At 41.7% G+C, this 16,028-nt stretch overlaps 1 protein-coding gene across 5 annotated transcripts in view; it reads left to right on the top strand.

The window, feature by feature from the left end:
* The window catches only part of MTUS1 (microtubule associated scaffold protein 1), a 185,750-nt gene that overhangs the window by 37,887 nt on the left and 131,835 nt on the right, over positions 1–16,028 (top strand). The window contains exon 1 of one of the 5 annotated variants that reach the window (XM_032287991.1): positions 11,184–12,883. The exons of 3 other annotated variants lie outside the window; for them this stretch is intronic. The gene's annotated coding sequence lies outside the window, so the exon portion shown is untranslated. Of the gene's footprint in view, positions 1–11,183; positions 12,884–16,028 lie in introns of those variants that run through there. One more of the 5 variants, XM_032287994.1, reaches the window with a different exon arrangement.

The raw sequence follows: 16,028 nt of genomic DNA, 5'->3' as shown, positions 1-16,028 counted from the left end.
TTTTTTTTTTTTTTTTTTTTTTTTTTTTTTTTTTTTTTTTTTGAGACAGACTGAGCTTCACTCTTGTTGTCTGGGCTGGAGTGCAGTGGCATGATCTTGGCTCACTGCAACCTCCACCTCCCAGGTTCACGAGATTCTTCTGCCTCAACCTTCTGAGTAGCTGGGGTTACAGGCATGTGCCACCACACCCGGCTAATTTTGTATTTTTAATAGAGACAGGGTTTTGGTCAGGCTGGTCTTGAACTCATGACATCAGGTGATCTACCTTCCTTGGCCTCCCAAAGTGCTGGGAATATAGGTGTAAGCCATGAGCCACCGTGCCTGGCCTACATTTGATTTTTATCAGCCCCAGCCATTTTTGAGCACTTTCTATGGGCTAAACACTATGAGATAGAAGAGCACAGACAAAAAAAGAATTTGACCTCAGTTCTTGGAGAAGTCAGAGAAACCCCGATCATTGTGAAAAGTGCAGTTTTGGAAATGTTAGTAAGTGTCCATGTTACTAGAAATATTCTCCCAGGTTGTTAACATTGGTCCCTGCAATGAAAGTTCTACCTGCTGGCTGGCTTGACCAAAGTTTGGTCACATAGGCTGTATTGACATCTTGGTTATATAAAGCATCCTTATCCTTAATCATGCTTACCTATTCCTTCTCTCCAAAAGGACTGAGAAGGAAAATACTTGGTGTGTCTTAATTTCTCTCAATAAAAATCTTTAGTTACCTTTTCTAGTATCTGTTTGCTTCTTAAGGATAGGGTCTAAATCTTTGGATATTGGGTGTATTTTTACTTTTATAATTATTTCTTCCAGATGTGGTCTGGAATAAATCATCTAGAGCTTTGATGGCATGGGATTTTGCAATTCTTTTTTCAAATAGTCACAGCTACTAGAAAGTTTTTTAAACCATAGGTATTAATTTCCTTACTGTTTTTCTCTGCCTTGCTCCTTGCCCTCTCCTTGTGCCCTCACCCCCTCATCCAGTGTTTCAGACTCAGCAAGCAGAGGGAAGGTAGCTCAGCCTCCGTCTTGTGTCCCACCGAAAGGCCACGCCTTTGGGAAAGGAGCATCAGAGCTGGAAGTTTGTTATTCCTTCTGAGTTGCTGTTTCTTATAGTCAGTTTCAGAACATCTGGCATACCCATGTGCAAATACATGTACATAATTGATTCCATTCATGATAATTTATTGCATTCTCCATGCAGACGATCACAAGTTGACAATTTCTCTTGACTAGGGACTTGGGCTGTTTTCTGTTTAGAGAGAGATGTATGTGCAGCTTAAAAAGGAACTCAGATGACTTTTCAGGCTAGGATTCTTATTTCTCATCACATCTAGTAAGATTTATGTTTCAGAGTAGTTTTGCATTTATGTAAAACTTTTTAGTCGTTCACTAAAATGGCTGGTTGTTGAACTTGATTTAATGGTCTCAAGAAGTTAATTTTTAATGTTAAATTGTTTTGCTTTCTGCTTTTTTTTTTTTTTTTTTTTTGAGAAGGAGTCTTGCTCTGTAACCCAGGCTGGAGTGCATTGGTGGAAATTCGGCTCACTGCAACCTCTGCCTCCTGGCTTCAAGCGATTCTCAGGCCACTGTCTTCTGAGCACCTGGGACTACAAGTGTGTGCCACCATGCCTGGATAATTTTTGTGTTTTTGGTAGAGGCGAGATGTTGCTTTATAGTGATTTTAATGGCACCTATGCAGAGGGTTATACTTCTAATTTGAATTTAAAAGAATAGGATCAATCAATAAAGGAGGTAAGAAAAATCCTACATTTCTGTTTTTATGAGAAAACCTAGGCTGGGCGTGGTGGCTCATGCCTGTAATCCCAGCACTTTGGGAGGCCAAGACAGGAGGATCACCTGATAATGGGAGTTTAAGACCAGCCTGACCAACATGGCGAAATGCTGTCTCTACTAAAAATACAAAATTAGCTGGGCGTGGTGGCACATACCTGTAATCCCAGCTATTTGGGAGGCTGAGGCAGGAGAATTGCTTGAACCCAGAAGGCAGAAGTTGCAGTGAGCTGAGATCGTGCCATTGCACTCCAGCCTGGGTAGCAAGAGCGAAACTCCATCTCAAAAAAAAAAAAAAAAAAAAAAAAGAAAGAAAACCTAAACCATTTTATATTGCAGATATGACTATTTTGTTGGAAAGTGCTGGTTATAGCTTATTAAGCTGAACATTTATAAATGTATAACTTTATAGATGTATAATCAAATGAAACCTGTTTTCTGCTTATATAGTGTGAGTTGTTTTGATGTTGAATCTTTAGCCCTCCATCCTTCAGTGCCAGGGTCTGCTTTTCTTCCTCCTGTTTTTATTGAATTTGGAATAATCAAATAGAGGTACTTCACCATTTAGCTAGATTTTCCTCACCCTGACATCCATTATGAAACCCTGGGGACATACTTTATTATAGAATTGGAAAAATGTTATGGGTGTCCAGAGCATTTTGTGCAGTAATGTCATAGAGAGTGCACAGAATTAACAGGCAGAATTGGGTTTGTGTCTGAGATTTTCCTGTTAGCCATGTGACTTGGGTGAAATTTCATTATCTTTGCACCCAAGTTGCCTCATCAGAATGCTTGGAGGTGAGGATAGGACCTTGTCTCCTGGAGTTATTCTAACGCAGGTGCCAGGTATATAGAAGGTGATCAATAGGTGCTAGTAACCTTCCTTTGTCTCTAGTTTTAAATCTTCTGATTCATAGATAGGTGTTTCATTTTAATTTCTGCAGCTTATTCTTGGTGGAGGTGTTGCTTGGACCTGCTGGTGCTGTCTGTTGGGTATTAAATTCTAGGCTCAGGAAGCTGATAACTTTCCCTCTTCCTTAGAAAGAATTGATTTGTATCAAACATTGGCGATTATTTATTCTGACTCCAGCTTTGTCACCTCTTGTTTTTCTTGAGAGTTTGTCTAGTGAGCTGCTATTCTGTTACATTTGAACTGTATTTAAAAGATCAGAGCAGATATTTTTATCTTCGGTAAAGTCTGTAAATTATGTTGCCCATTTGCCATCAATCGGCACACTCGAAAGACAGTTGAGTCATCACTTTGATCTAATAATGCACTTATAGACAGTAAACTACTGATGCCCACGTTCTAATTTTTCACCTAGTCCAGAATAGTCATATTTTAGAGTTGCAATTGAAAAAGTTACTATTTATATACACTATCTAAATATGAAAGCAATTCTGTATTTCATCTTTTAAGCAAAGTGAAATAATAATTCCCTATGTTTGTGACAAGCACATTGTAAATATGGTATTAAGAACTGATCACATCAGCCCTGTGGTTGGGCAGAGCAGGTCTTGAGTGCTCTCTCCTATACAGGAAAAAAATTTGGGACCAGAACTATTTGGATAAATGTTTTGTGTTATGGTGAGGAAGTTATGGAACTGGGGCTGAACTTCTACCAGTCCATTTCCCATACCCAATATGATACTTAGTTTTAAATGCCAGGAAAACTAGTAAGTTACTGTTGCCAGGATTTTCTGCACACTGGTGCTAGAATGAGGTAAAAGTCATGCAGTAGTTCCCCCCGCCCCCCACACACCCCATGTATTGAGTTTGCTGTATCGCGCAGGTTGGAGTGCAGTGGTGCATTTCTGCTCACTGCAACGTCCACCTCCAGGGTTCAAGCGATTCTCCTGCCTCAGCGCCCTGGGTAGCTGGGATTACAGGTGCCTGCCTCCATGCCTGGCTAATTTTTGCATTTTTAGTAGGGATGGAGTTTCACCATGTAGGCCAGGCTGGTCTCGAACTCATGACCTCAAGTGATCCACCCACTTTGGCCTCCCAAAGTGCTGGGATTATATGCGTGAGCCATCACTCAATAGTTTTGATATGTAAAATTTTAGATGGCATAGCTTAGAATTATGGTTTAGTTTTCCATTTTCTAATCACAGAACGTGTTAAATGTTGTAAGCCATTTAGATTAGTAGCACAAGTGGAAAATTGACAGTTATAGATTGTTACAATGATGTATTCCACTTAGGTAGTACGTTACTGCTTTCAGACTGCTTCTTCCAATAAGTCCTAATAGAACTCTATAGAAACAATCAATTGAATAATGAGATTTTTTTTTGTATCTCATTTTACAGATTAGCAGTCCGAAGTCTTATATGCTGGTTAGAAACTAATATTTGCTTTTCTGAAACGTTTTTTAAAAATAGAAATCTTGAATTCTGTTTCCTTATTGTAAGCTGCAGAGAGGCGGGTAATTAGTGGAGGAAATGGAGGTAATCCCAGATGGAAATTTAGGAGGTGGGCTGGTGTCAGAACTGGGAAGAATGAATGCCCCCCAAAACCACAGTTACAATTGAATATCAGTCATGACTTTTAGCATAAAATTCATCAGTTCTCTATTTCCAAATTGTCTTTTAAGGGATATACAGGGTTAGGACTGTACAAGTAGGCCCTGTCTTGGAGGTTGGCTTTCCCAGGGCTGCTGCTGTGGACTAAATGTGTATACGCAATGACCTTCTGTTCAAGAACTCTTACTGGCCAGCAGAAAGCCTAACATAAGTAATCATTTTAAAGAAAAGGGTGCAGGAAGTCGATGTTTAATAAAGGTTGGGAGGTAGAGGGTGAGGTGCCAACTTGCGTAACTATACACTCATAAAGACATTTTCCATTTAGTGTTGGCATGATTCAAATGGAAAATTATTTCCTTTTCACCAAGTGGACTTTAGAGAGAGAATAAAACTCTTAAGTTTCTAAACAAGGAAATGTTCATGGTCATTTAACACTTTGGGGTAAAGATTTTATATTTCATCTGTAAACTCTGCCCTGCCCACGCACTATACCTTCATGTCCCTCAAGCAACCTGTGCCATCTTATAGGTATTTTTAAAAAACTGTGTATAATTGAAAAGCTAAAAGCATGCACAGTCTATATATGAAATCATTTCTGTAGCATAACTGTACAGTCTTTAACAGTGCCTTTGATAAGCCCTGGGCATATATGGTAGTTTTAATTATTTACTTCTATACAAACAACTCATCATATAAAAGTAAATAGTTGGTTGGGCGTGATGGCTCACACCTGTAATCCCAGCAGTTTGGGAGGCTGAGGCAGGCGGATCACCTGAGATTGGGAGTTCGAGACCAGCCTGATCAACAAGGAGAAACCTCGTTTCTACTGAAAAAACAAAAAAAAAAAAAAAAAAAATTAGCTGAGTGTGGTGATGCATGTCTGTAATCCCAGCTACTGGGAAGGCTGAGGCAAGGAGAATCGCTTCAACCTGGGAGGTAGAGGTTGCGGAGAGCTGACATCCCGCGCCACTGCACTCCAGTCTGGGCAACAAGAGCAAAACTGTGTCTCAAAAAAAAAAAAAAAAAAAAAGAAAAGAAAAGTAAATACTTTGGGCCCACTGCTATCCTGAAACTTACTGTTTTGCCTCTTGTACTTGTTTACAGATTTTCATGAAAAAGTTTACTTTTTGATGGAATTTTGAACATCATCTACAATATGATGTAATGTCTTAGACATCAAGGACTTTATTTTGTTTCCTCCTTTAGGAGGAATATTTAGATCGTATTTTATATTTTTGTTCAATAAATTATTGAAGGAATGCTGACTTAGATTGAGAAATACAGTTGAGATTGTCAGAAGTCGTTGGTTTAGGACTGCAGGCAGCTGGCACATGGTCCTTCCCGACCTGCTTTTCCAGGTAGTTGTTTAGTCTGTGGCTGTCATAGCCTACTGGGCTGTGGCCAGAGACCTACTTTAGTAGAAGGGTCTGGATGAGTATGTTCAGGATATCACAGTAAAATACGAAATTCTGAGAAAGAGACAAAAATGGTAACTAGTAGCTATCGTCAACATTTAAGCATTTTAGTTGGGTAGGAAGGATTAGTTGGTAAGCAGATTACAGAAAAAGAACAAGGAAAAATCTGTAGATTCCAATAATAATTCATGAATATGTTTCAGAAGACACTGCTGTTTACCACCACGTGATCTTTGAAACAATTTTTATTTGAGATAAAATTAAGTGTCATGAAATGCAGTGCACCTGGCTTACGTGTGGAATTATGAGTTTTGACAAATACACATCAGTGTAACCATCACACCAATCAAGATGCAGAATATGTCCATCACCCCAGAAAGTCTCCTTGACTGGATGAATACGTTATAGAGCTTTGGTCATCAAAAAAGTAAGGATGATAAGAAGGCTTGTTTTATACAGTTGGTGACATCACAGTAGCAACATACAATTGTGTGTTAGGAAGTTTCCAAACATTTTATTTAACTCTATGACAACCCTATGAGAAGGATTGTTGTATCAGTTTTTGTCCTGGAAGAAAATGAGGCCAAGATTATTTTTGTCTTGTCAAGGGAAACCCAGTTCCTAAGTCAGTTTGAGAGCTCCCTAATAAACGTATGTCCCTCAGGTCAGGTGGCGGTAGGTACCAGGTGTTTAGGTGGTTTGGTTATTGTGGGGAGGAAAGTGGAAATAGATCAAGATTACACATTTGAGTTGAGTTCAGTGTCCATTGCTGCTGTTTATTAACTCTGTGTTGTAGGTACTCAACTTCTGGGAAAATCAGGTTTAGCATCTCAGAAGGAGGGATGGGGGAAGGTGACTGTCATGTGACCTGTCTGCCTCATGGGAATATCACTGGGAGGACGACTGTGGGAACACTTTTTGGACTTGGAAGAGCTGTTTGCTGATGTTTTTATCTTTACCCATGATGGAGGCTGTGGCCCTCCGCTCATCGTGGCCTTACACACTTTGCTGGCTGTGGGTGGAGAAGTGGAATGACAGGGTGTCAGGAGAGGCGGCCCCTCCTTGTCACGTCCTTGGATGTGCCAGACACTGTTTACACAGCACTTTCTCTCACCAGCCCTTCTGATGTCCAAAAGCTTCCACTCACTTTTCAGAAATGTGGTCAGCTGCACTCCACAACGCTTCTCAAGTGTATTAGGAAAGAGTCTTTAAAAAATTTTTTTATTTTTATCTTCTTTCTGAAATGTATAGCCATGATACAAAATGGTATGTGTTGGTTTGAGGTGGATAAGTTCGTAAGGGATCCGAGGAACTGATGTGCCGTGGCCTGAGCGGAATTCTTTTGTGCATAAAATGCATCCCCTGCAGTGTTACATGTTGGTTGTTAACACAGCACCCTAACTCTTAATATGAAACATGGAAGCTAGCTCCTTCATACTGCTTGGGTGGATCCATTTCTTCCAGCCCCACCCAATCTCTGGACTACAGAGGCAGCACGGACACTTATTATGATCCCAAATGAAACTTTATTTCTTTATGGCCCCACTGACTCACACATACTCATTTCCCCCGACTTGTAGAGAACATATAATGTAGCAACCTCAAGATAACTGGGTCTTTTTTGGTTTGAAACAGTCGCTTGCAGATAAATACCCACTTGAGGATTTAAGTATGGTCAGTTCACACTTCCTATCTGAGGCTCTTCTCTCCTGTGAAGGCTGGATTTCCTTATTCCCCAGCAGCACACCCACTTCTGAGCTGGTGCCTGGGTCCTGGAGGGGCTTTTAGCATCATGGCAGCGGGTGAGGGCTATCTGGTGCCAGGCACTGCCTTCCAGACCTCTCTGGCCTCTGTGGAAGCAGCTTGTCGAGGTTGGTCTTCGGGTACCTCTGTCCCCAGGCTTGTTTGTGTGTGGGTGAATGTGGTTTCTGATGTGGCTTCCAGTACAAGAAGGGTCAGAATACACTGACCCTTTCTTGATGTGTTATAGGCCTTTTTTTTTTTTTTTTTTTTTAATTTCTCGTTTTTACCAGAGATGTCTCACTGTGTCACCCAGGTTGGAATGCATTGGCACGATCATGGCGCTCTGCAGCCTCCAAGCTCTTGGGCTCAAGTGATCCTCTGGCATCAGCCTCCTGAGTAGCTGTGACTATGGGCATGTGCCACCATGCCTGGCTGATTTTTAAATTTTTGTAGGGACAGGATCTCACTATATCGCCCAGACTGGTCTTGAACTGGTTTCAATAGATTCTTTTGCCTCCACCTCCCAATGTGCTGGGATTACAGGCATGACCCACTGTACCTGGCCTTTGGCCTTTGCTGACCCATTGGCCCTCTCAGTACTTGCCTTTGTGTATTTCTTTCTCTCCCGGTCTGCTGCTTTGATCTTTGTGGAGGTGAGAAACTGCCCTCCAGATCTACCACTGCCTTTCTCACCTAGATCGGACATTCCAAATGTGCATCCATGACCCAGGGGTGCCTGGTGACAGAACGTTGATGAGAACATGGTGAGATGCCATAAAAATACAATGTACCAAGATTTTCACGCGGTTCAATTTATATTACCTAAGCTAAAGGAATGTTCTTTATGCTGCAGTTATGTACCCCCTTTACTTTTTTGTGTTAAAAATGTCCTTTGATCATGTGTTGGCAGTAGTCAAAATTTTGTCTGAATTTTTACTCATGGCAAAATTAAAGCTGACATTCCCCATGCTGTCTTTGCAGAGTTTTGGAGTGGGGATGCCATTGATCCATAAAATCTGAAAGGCTGAGAGGCACTCACCTGCCTGTGCCTTAGTCTAAGCTCAAGCTTTATCTTCTTCTGGAAGCGACGCTCCACTGTTTTCTCCATTTCTGTAGCAATGGAGCCTGTTTTCTGGGTCCCCTTAGCCTCCAGTTACTTCCACCTTTGCAGTTTTGTAATTATTTACTGGTATGTTTTTGTCTTCCTGGATGAACTGGAGGCTCTTTGAAGGCTCCTTGATGGCTGGGACCATCTTGTTCACCTTTTTGTTCCTATCACCTAGCAAAGCAGCTGGCATGTGATAGAGGACCAAGGAATGTTTGTTGCATGAATAAAAGTTGTTACAGGTGGGGCACTGTGGCTCATGCCTGTAATCCCAGGACTTCAGGAGGCCGAGGTGGGTGGATCACTTGAGGCCAGGAGTTTGAGACCAGCCTGGCCAACATGGTGAAACCCCGTTGCTGCAAAAAATACAAAAATTAGCCTGGCATAATGGAACACACCTGTAATCCCAGCTACTCAGCCAGCTGAGGCCCCAGAATCACTTGAAGCCAGGAGGTGGAGGTTGCAGTGAGCCAAGATGGTGCCACTGTGCTCCAGCCTGGGACACAGAGCATGACTCTGTCAAAAACAACAACAACAACAACAAAAAAAACACAAAAGTTCTTGTTAAAAAAGGCAACTCTGTAGCAGAGATAAGGAAGCTGACAGTGGTGTGAGAAGTGCCCCCATTCTGTAGCCGTGGAACTCTTCTGAGACCGTTGCGTGTGATGGTAAAGATTTCTCCTTTTGTAGCCAATTGGAACTCTGAATATAGTAAAAATGACACAGGGATCATTTCCTGAAAGTGTCTAATATGGTAGCTCATGCCTGTAATCCCAGCACTTTGGGAGGCCAAGGTGGGCGGATCACCTGAGATCAGGAGTTTGAGACCAGCCTGGCCATCATGGTGAAACCTCATCTCTACTAAAAATACAGAATTATCCGGGCATGGTGGCATGTGCCTATAATCCCAGCTACTTGGGAGGCTGAAGAAGGAGAATCACTTGAACCTGGGAGGCACAAGTTGCAGTGAACTAAGATAGTGCCATTGCACTCTAGCCTGGGTAATAAAAACTCTGTCTCAAAAAAAAAAAAAAAAAAAAAAAAAAAAAAAAGAAAATTGTCAGAGTTTAGATTGCTAACTAAAACGTCTTACATTGATGTAACAGCGGGGAATAGGAGTATTCGCAACTGTAAATGTGGATTAAGTTCAGCCATACCACCATTTTGCCTATAACAGCTAAGCTATAGGAAATTAGTATCAAAAGGAGAGATGTTATTTTATGTTACTTATGGTTAAATACTTTATACAGAGTTGAAATCATTGGAAGAAAGGCATGAGTAGATACTAAATTATTTGCTTTTAAAACATTTGGGGGCTACTGATTTCCACAAATCTCAGTTGAGTGAATTGCTTATTGAGAAATTACTGCTGTGGACACTCATTGCATGCTACTGAATTGTTCGTTGAGAAATTGCTGCTGGGGGCATTAAAATAGGTGTCTGCCTTGCTTGAGTTTCATGTACCAATGATTATAATAGCTGTCACCAGTAGGCTGTGAGACTCTTGGAAGTCAGACTCAAGGACTGTCTTCATGGAGCCTTAGCCTTTGAGTTGAACACATTAGCTACAGAATGCAAAGCTAAACAATGGCCAACCTGTGAATTTCCACATTTTTCTCATAGCACAACAGCATGCGCTTTGCATATCTTTTTATTTTAAAAAATTATGTCATCTCCTGCATGTCTAGTGAGGACAGATTATGAGGCCTGGTAGGCTGGCTCATACTACACTCACATCTAAGAAAGGCAAGAAGCGGCCAGTCCTGGAGCACTGAGACTTTGTTCTGCTTATGAGGATAAGGGAGGGGACTTGGCTGGTCCGGTCCTTATTGTATTCCTTGGTTTTCTTGGCACACCTCCACCTCTAGCAGTCTCTGGAAAGTTCTAACTAAGGAGAGAATGCCTCACTCACCTTCACAGCCAGACACTCCACTAGGCAGGTGCTTACTGCCAGAGCCAGGACCAGTGAGCGAATCCTTTTTGTTTTTTGGAAATGTAGCTCAGAGTCAAGCCAGGTTGCCTTCTCAAATACAAAAGCCAACATGTTATCCTCACCACTTTCATAAGGTTTTTTTTTTTTTTTTTTTTTTTTTTTTTGAGACAGTTTCACCCTTGTTTCCCAGGTTGGTGCAATCTCTGCTCACTGCAAACTCTGCCTCCCAGGTTCAGGGGATTCTCCTGCCTCAGCCCCCTGAGGTAGCTGGGATTACAGGCTCCCACCACCACCATGCTTGGCTAATTTTTGTATTTTGAGTAGAGACGGGATTTCACCATGTCAGCCAGGCTGGTCTCGGACTCCTGACTTCAGGTGATCCACCTGCCTCTGCCTCCTGAAGTGCTGGGGCTACAGGCATGAGCCACTGTGCCCGACCAGGTTCCTTAAGGTCTTCATTTAATGTTACCAGTAGAAATCTGGGGATCAAACTTTTTTATATCATAGACTTGTGGGTTCAGAAAAGATATTTACAATTCTTTACAAAATCCAAGTGATAAAGAAAGGACATCAGTTTTGATGTCATGATGGCCTTGGAGGGAAGGTGTGATATGAAATACATAAATGTACTTTCTCTATATTTTTGGATGTACTCTCCCATAAAACGTCACTGTTAAAACATTTAAACCTAGTTTGAGGTTCTTATGCTTTATTTTAATAGTGGAAAAACCAATCAAATACTTATTTTGAATATATGGTTCTTAACATTCAAATTATTATAGTTGTCATTCATAGACGCATAGCAGAAGATAGTGTATAGTTTTAGCATCAGATGTATGTCATGTTTCTGGTAGACCTTTTCCAATTAGAAATGATAGAGTATATGGTTATGTTTATAAACGGCACAAGGGAATACTTAACTTACTACATCGTCTTGGTATGCTATGTTTTTTTTTCCAAAGATGACTAACATTTTCTTTGAATATTTTTATCAATACGTCTTTCCAAAGCTGTTACACACATCTGAAATCTCAGTGTTGTGAATGGACATGACATTTAAGGGGGGAAAAAAAATCCCGTCAGTGAGTTGTTTTAAATTTCCTGGCTAAAATCCATATATGAGTAGTATATCTCTGTCAGCTTTGATTTGTTAGCCCGATGAAACCACGGACTTGCCCATTTGAAATGGGAGCCTGGCCTTGGGTCTGACCAACCTAGCACCATCAGGTTAAAGGGGGCTGTCTTTGGAGGGCCTTTGTAGAATTTAGGACCAAGACTTGCTGTCTTAGCAGTGGAGTGTTGCTAATCCCAGAGGGACTTGCCTGGCTTTTGAAGGGTTTCTCTCTAAAGGCTGCCTCTTAATTATCTAGGGCCAAGTTAGGAATCACAGGGCCCGCCAGCCTAAAAATAGCCACAGCCTACAAAGAGGGCCCTAATGGCACAGAGCCACTGCTGCCTTCCCGATGCCAGAAGTTGATCACATAAGGGGGACAGGAGGTTGCCAAGCCCCGAAGGGGTGCTGTCTAAAGATAGGTGTGGTGAGTGCAGGGAAGAGCAGGCATTTCTTCTTGGCTTGTGCAAGGGGAGGTAAAAGTCTTAGTGGTTGATTTAAAAAATTTCAGAAATGAAAGTAAATATTGAAATTAGTCTTTTTATGAGGCTAGGCTTACTGGGATATATTTCTGAATAATGCTGATTTGTAGATTTGTAAGAAACTTCTGTGTTGAATGTTAGTCACTGTCAGTTGGAGGAATGGAAACAGTAACATGTCTTGTTTCTTTATACTGTCTTTGAACACAAAGTGAAGCCTTGTTTCAAAACTTGCAGACAGCAAGCCATTTAAACAAAGACCTACACATTTTAAGCTGAAATTTAGGGGAGGATTATTTGACATTCTTACTAATAACTCTTTGGATACAATATGATACAAATTGTATGTTGAAGTCATATGGGCCAAAAGAAACTTGCATTGGAAATTGAGACACAAAATAATCCTTCCAGAATGGTAGCTGTTTTCTGATTGGCTATAAGATATTTGAAACTTTAATATTTCTTTTAGAGACTGCTTTTGTTCCATTTTAGGTGGAATCAGAACTTTAGAAGTTAGGCAAGTAAATAATGAGTGGTCAAGAACCAGGAGACTCATCCCTTGAAGCCTTCAGGGTAGTTGTGGAGATGTGATTAGATAAGAGGAGAGAATTCTGTTTGAACACCTACTGATTTAGGGATAAAGTGTCCTTGATTTTCAGAGATTCTTCCACAGCCCCTCAGGATTGACTGTGAATTGTAAGCATGTCACCTGTGTCATCTGATTGTGGTGGCAGTAAGCACTCCTTTGCCTTTGATGATGCTTCACCTCACCTTTTGCATAAAGTTAGTCTGTTGGTCATTATTGTCCTAGGTCAATGGGTCCCTTTTTTGTATTAGGTGTGATAGGCCATCAGAAGGCTTGGACTGAGGGATGGCAGGAACTGGGTACAATTCAGAAGGTTGACTCTGGTTTTTTGTTTTTTTTTTTCCTGTTTTTTTTTTTTTTGGAGACAGTCTTGCTGTGTCGCCCAGGCTGGAGTGCAATGGCGTGATCTCGGTTATCGGCAACCTCTGCCTGCCTCCCAGATTCAGGCGATTCTCCTGCCTCAGCCTCCTGAGTAGCTGGGACTGTCGGCATATGCCACCACGCCTGGCTAATTTTTTGCATTTTTGAGAGAGACAAGGTTTCACCGTGTTAGCCAGGATCATCTCGATCTCCTGACTTTGTGATCCACCCACCTTGGACTCCCAAAATGCTGGAATTACAGGCATGAGCCACTGCGCCTGGCCATGGTTGCTGTTTTGAGAATATATTGTAAGGAGGCAGGGGCTCATGATTTGCCCAGTTAGTCCCAGAGAGAGAGAGAGAGTGGTGACTTCGGCCAGGGATAATAGTGAAGGTGAGGAATGGTTGCATTTGAAATGTACTTTGAAAGCAGTGCCTATTGGAGTTGCTATTGGGGAGAGAGGGAAAGAGGCAGCTCAGTGCTGACTCCTGGGTTTTTGGCTTGAGGTACATTCATGGTGTCTTATTGAAAACCAGGAATACTGGGACAAGAAGGAAATTGGCAGGGGTCTGGAAGCCAATAGTTCCCTTGAAGCATGAGATTACATCAGACTGTTCTTGCATTGCTAGAAAGAAATAACTGAAGCTAGGTAATGTATAAAGAAAAGAGGTTTAATTGGCTCGTGGTTGTGCAGGCTGTACAGGACACATGTTGCTGGCATGTGACTCCGGCGAGGCCTCAGGCAGCTTCCAATCACGGCAGAAGGCAGCAGGGACCTGGCACGTCATGTGGCGAGAGCAGGAGCAAGGGGACGGGGTGGGGGGATACCACACTGTGTTTTTTTGTTTTTGTTTTGTTTTTTGGCCCTCCTTATGGAGCAGGGCTGAGCCATAAGATGTATGGCCAGAGTTAGCTGCCACACACTTTTAAACAACCAGATGTGGACAGCCCCAAGCCTTTCATGAGGGATCTGCCCCCATAATCCCATCACCTCCCGCCAGGCCCGACTTCCACCACTGGGGATCACATTTCAACATGAAATTTGGAGGGGACACACATCCAGCCCATATCAGAGATTCCGATTAAACATGTAAATGGAGATGTCACATTGACAGTTGAGAATTCAAACCTGGAGCTTTGCGGAAAGATCAGTGCTAACGATGAGCTTGTGGGAATTATCATCAGCGTATTTGAAACAAGAGTGAGGGAGGAGAAGGGAATAAGGGGCTGGGCCCTGCCCTCCTTCTCCTAACACTTGAAGGTGATCAGAGAAGAATCCTTCAGAGGCATTTGCCAAAGAGAAGTCTGTGAGTTTAGAAGGAAAACCAAGATAGAGTAGTGAGGGGGCCTTCCTCAGGCTTGATTCCCATAGTGTAAAGAGGTTTTTCTTTTGTCAAATTGGGACCATTTTGTCCAATTTTTGATGAGTGTGTATGTGTGTATGTCTGTGTGTGTGTGTATGTCTGTGTGTGTGTGTGTAATTATCATTTAGAAACATTGATAAACTTCAGGAAACCTTGTTAAATAAATCATGGCAAATCCAGCCAGAAGTAAGAGCAAATACAACAAATCTTTTAAATACCAGAACATGGGATTTTGTTACCCACAGGCAACCTCATTTCAGGGAAATACATACATGTGTTGATTATTTTTGAAATACTAACAAGGATTGGAGGAACCTACTCCCTGACGGTCCCTAACATCCAAAACATGTCATTCCATCTCCTGGCCACTGTCTGTAGGCTGTTTAAAGACCTTCATTTACTAGGGCTTTTTTCTTAGGAGGTCCTAATCCTGATAATAGCAAAGTAGTAAAATATAACCATACTTTGTATGTTGTGAAACAGTTGAGTTGCTGTTGACTATTGATCTAGTGACACATTTAGAAACCTTTCTATTCTATGCCTCCTTACCTACTGCGTACTCCTGGGGTCTAAGTTTGGGTGACTTGCCCAGAGAGGCCTTCTCTGACTCCTACTCCCATAATAGCAGTCAGAGAATCCATGCTTTCCTATGTGGTCTGTAACTTGTTTATGTAGTTGTGTCTGTTTTTTGTCTGTTTTGTTCATGCTGTACTAGCTCATAGCAGAGCATTTGGCATAAGACGGGCACTCAGTACGTTTAATGTATGACTGTCATCCAGTATTAGAAAACTGACATCTTATAGGTACCTCAGTAGCTTCGGGTTGGTATCTGAGCTTAGTGTCTTCTTTATTTTTATATATTTTTGGAGATAGGGTCTTACTTGGTCACTCAGGCTGGAGTGAGGTGGTGCTATCTTAGCTCACTGTGGCCCTCCTGGGCCCAAACGGTCCTTCCACCTCAGCCTCCCAAGTAGCTGGGACTACAGGCACCCACCACCACACCTGGCTAATTTTTGTATTTTTTGGGAGAGACAGGGTTTCACCAAGTTGCCCAGGCTGGTCTTGAACTCTTGGGCTCAAGCAATCAGCCTGCCTTCTCCCACGAGTGCTGGGATTACAGGCGTGAGCCACCGCACCTGCCCTCTTCTTTATTTTTAAGTCGGGTTTATGGATGTATAATTTACCTACAGCAAAATTTGCACTTTTTGGGTGTACGGTACAATGAATTTTGACAAACACATGTAGCTGTGCAACCACCAACCACAATTAACAAAATAGAAATTTTCACCATTTTGAAGTGTCCTTGTGCCCCTTTCAGTCATCCCCCATTCTTAGACAAACACCGATCCTGTTCCCTTAGATTTGCCTTTCCAGAATATTATATAAATGGAGGTATACACTAGAGCCTGTTGTTCATGACATCTTTTGCTTAGCACATGTGTTTGAGATACATCTGTGTGGTTTGTGTATCAATGATTTACCTTTCTTTTGTGGAATGGTGTTTTGTCATATGAATGTACCACAATTAAAAAAAAAATCTACCATTGATGGGCGTTCACGTTATTTCTAGTTTTTGGCAATTAGATTTTTCTTCTTAGTTTAATAATACAAGATATT

This window comes from Sapajus apella, unplaced genomic scaffold, assembly GCF_009761245.1.
Source record: "Sapajus apella isolate SASKATOON/1434 unplaced genomic scaffold, GSC_monkey_1.0 scaffold21, whole genome shotgun sequence".
Lineage (NCBI taxonomy): Eukaryota > Metazoa > Chordata > Mammalia > Primates > Cebidae > Sapajus > Sapajus apella.
Note: the sequence above shows the minus strand (reverse complement) of the source record. Positions and strands in the feature narration are given on the sequence as shown.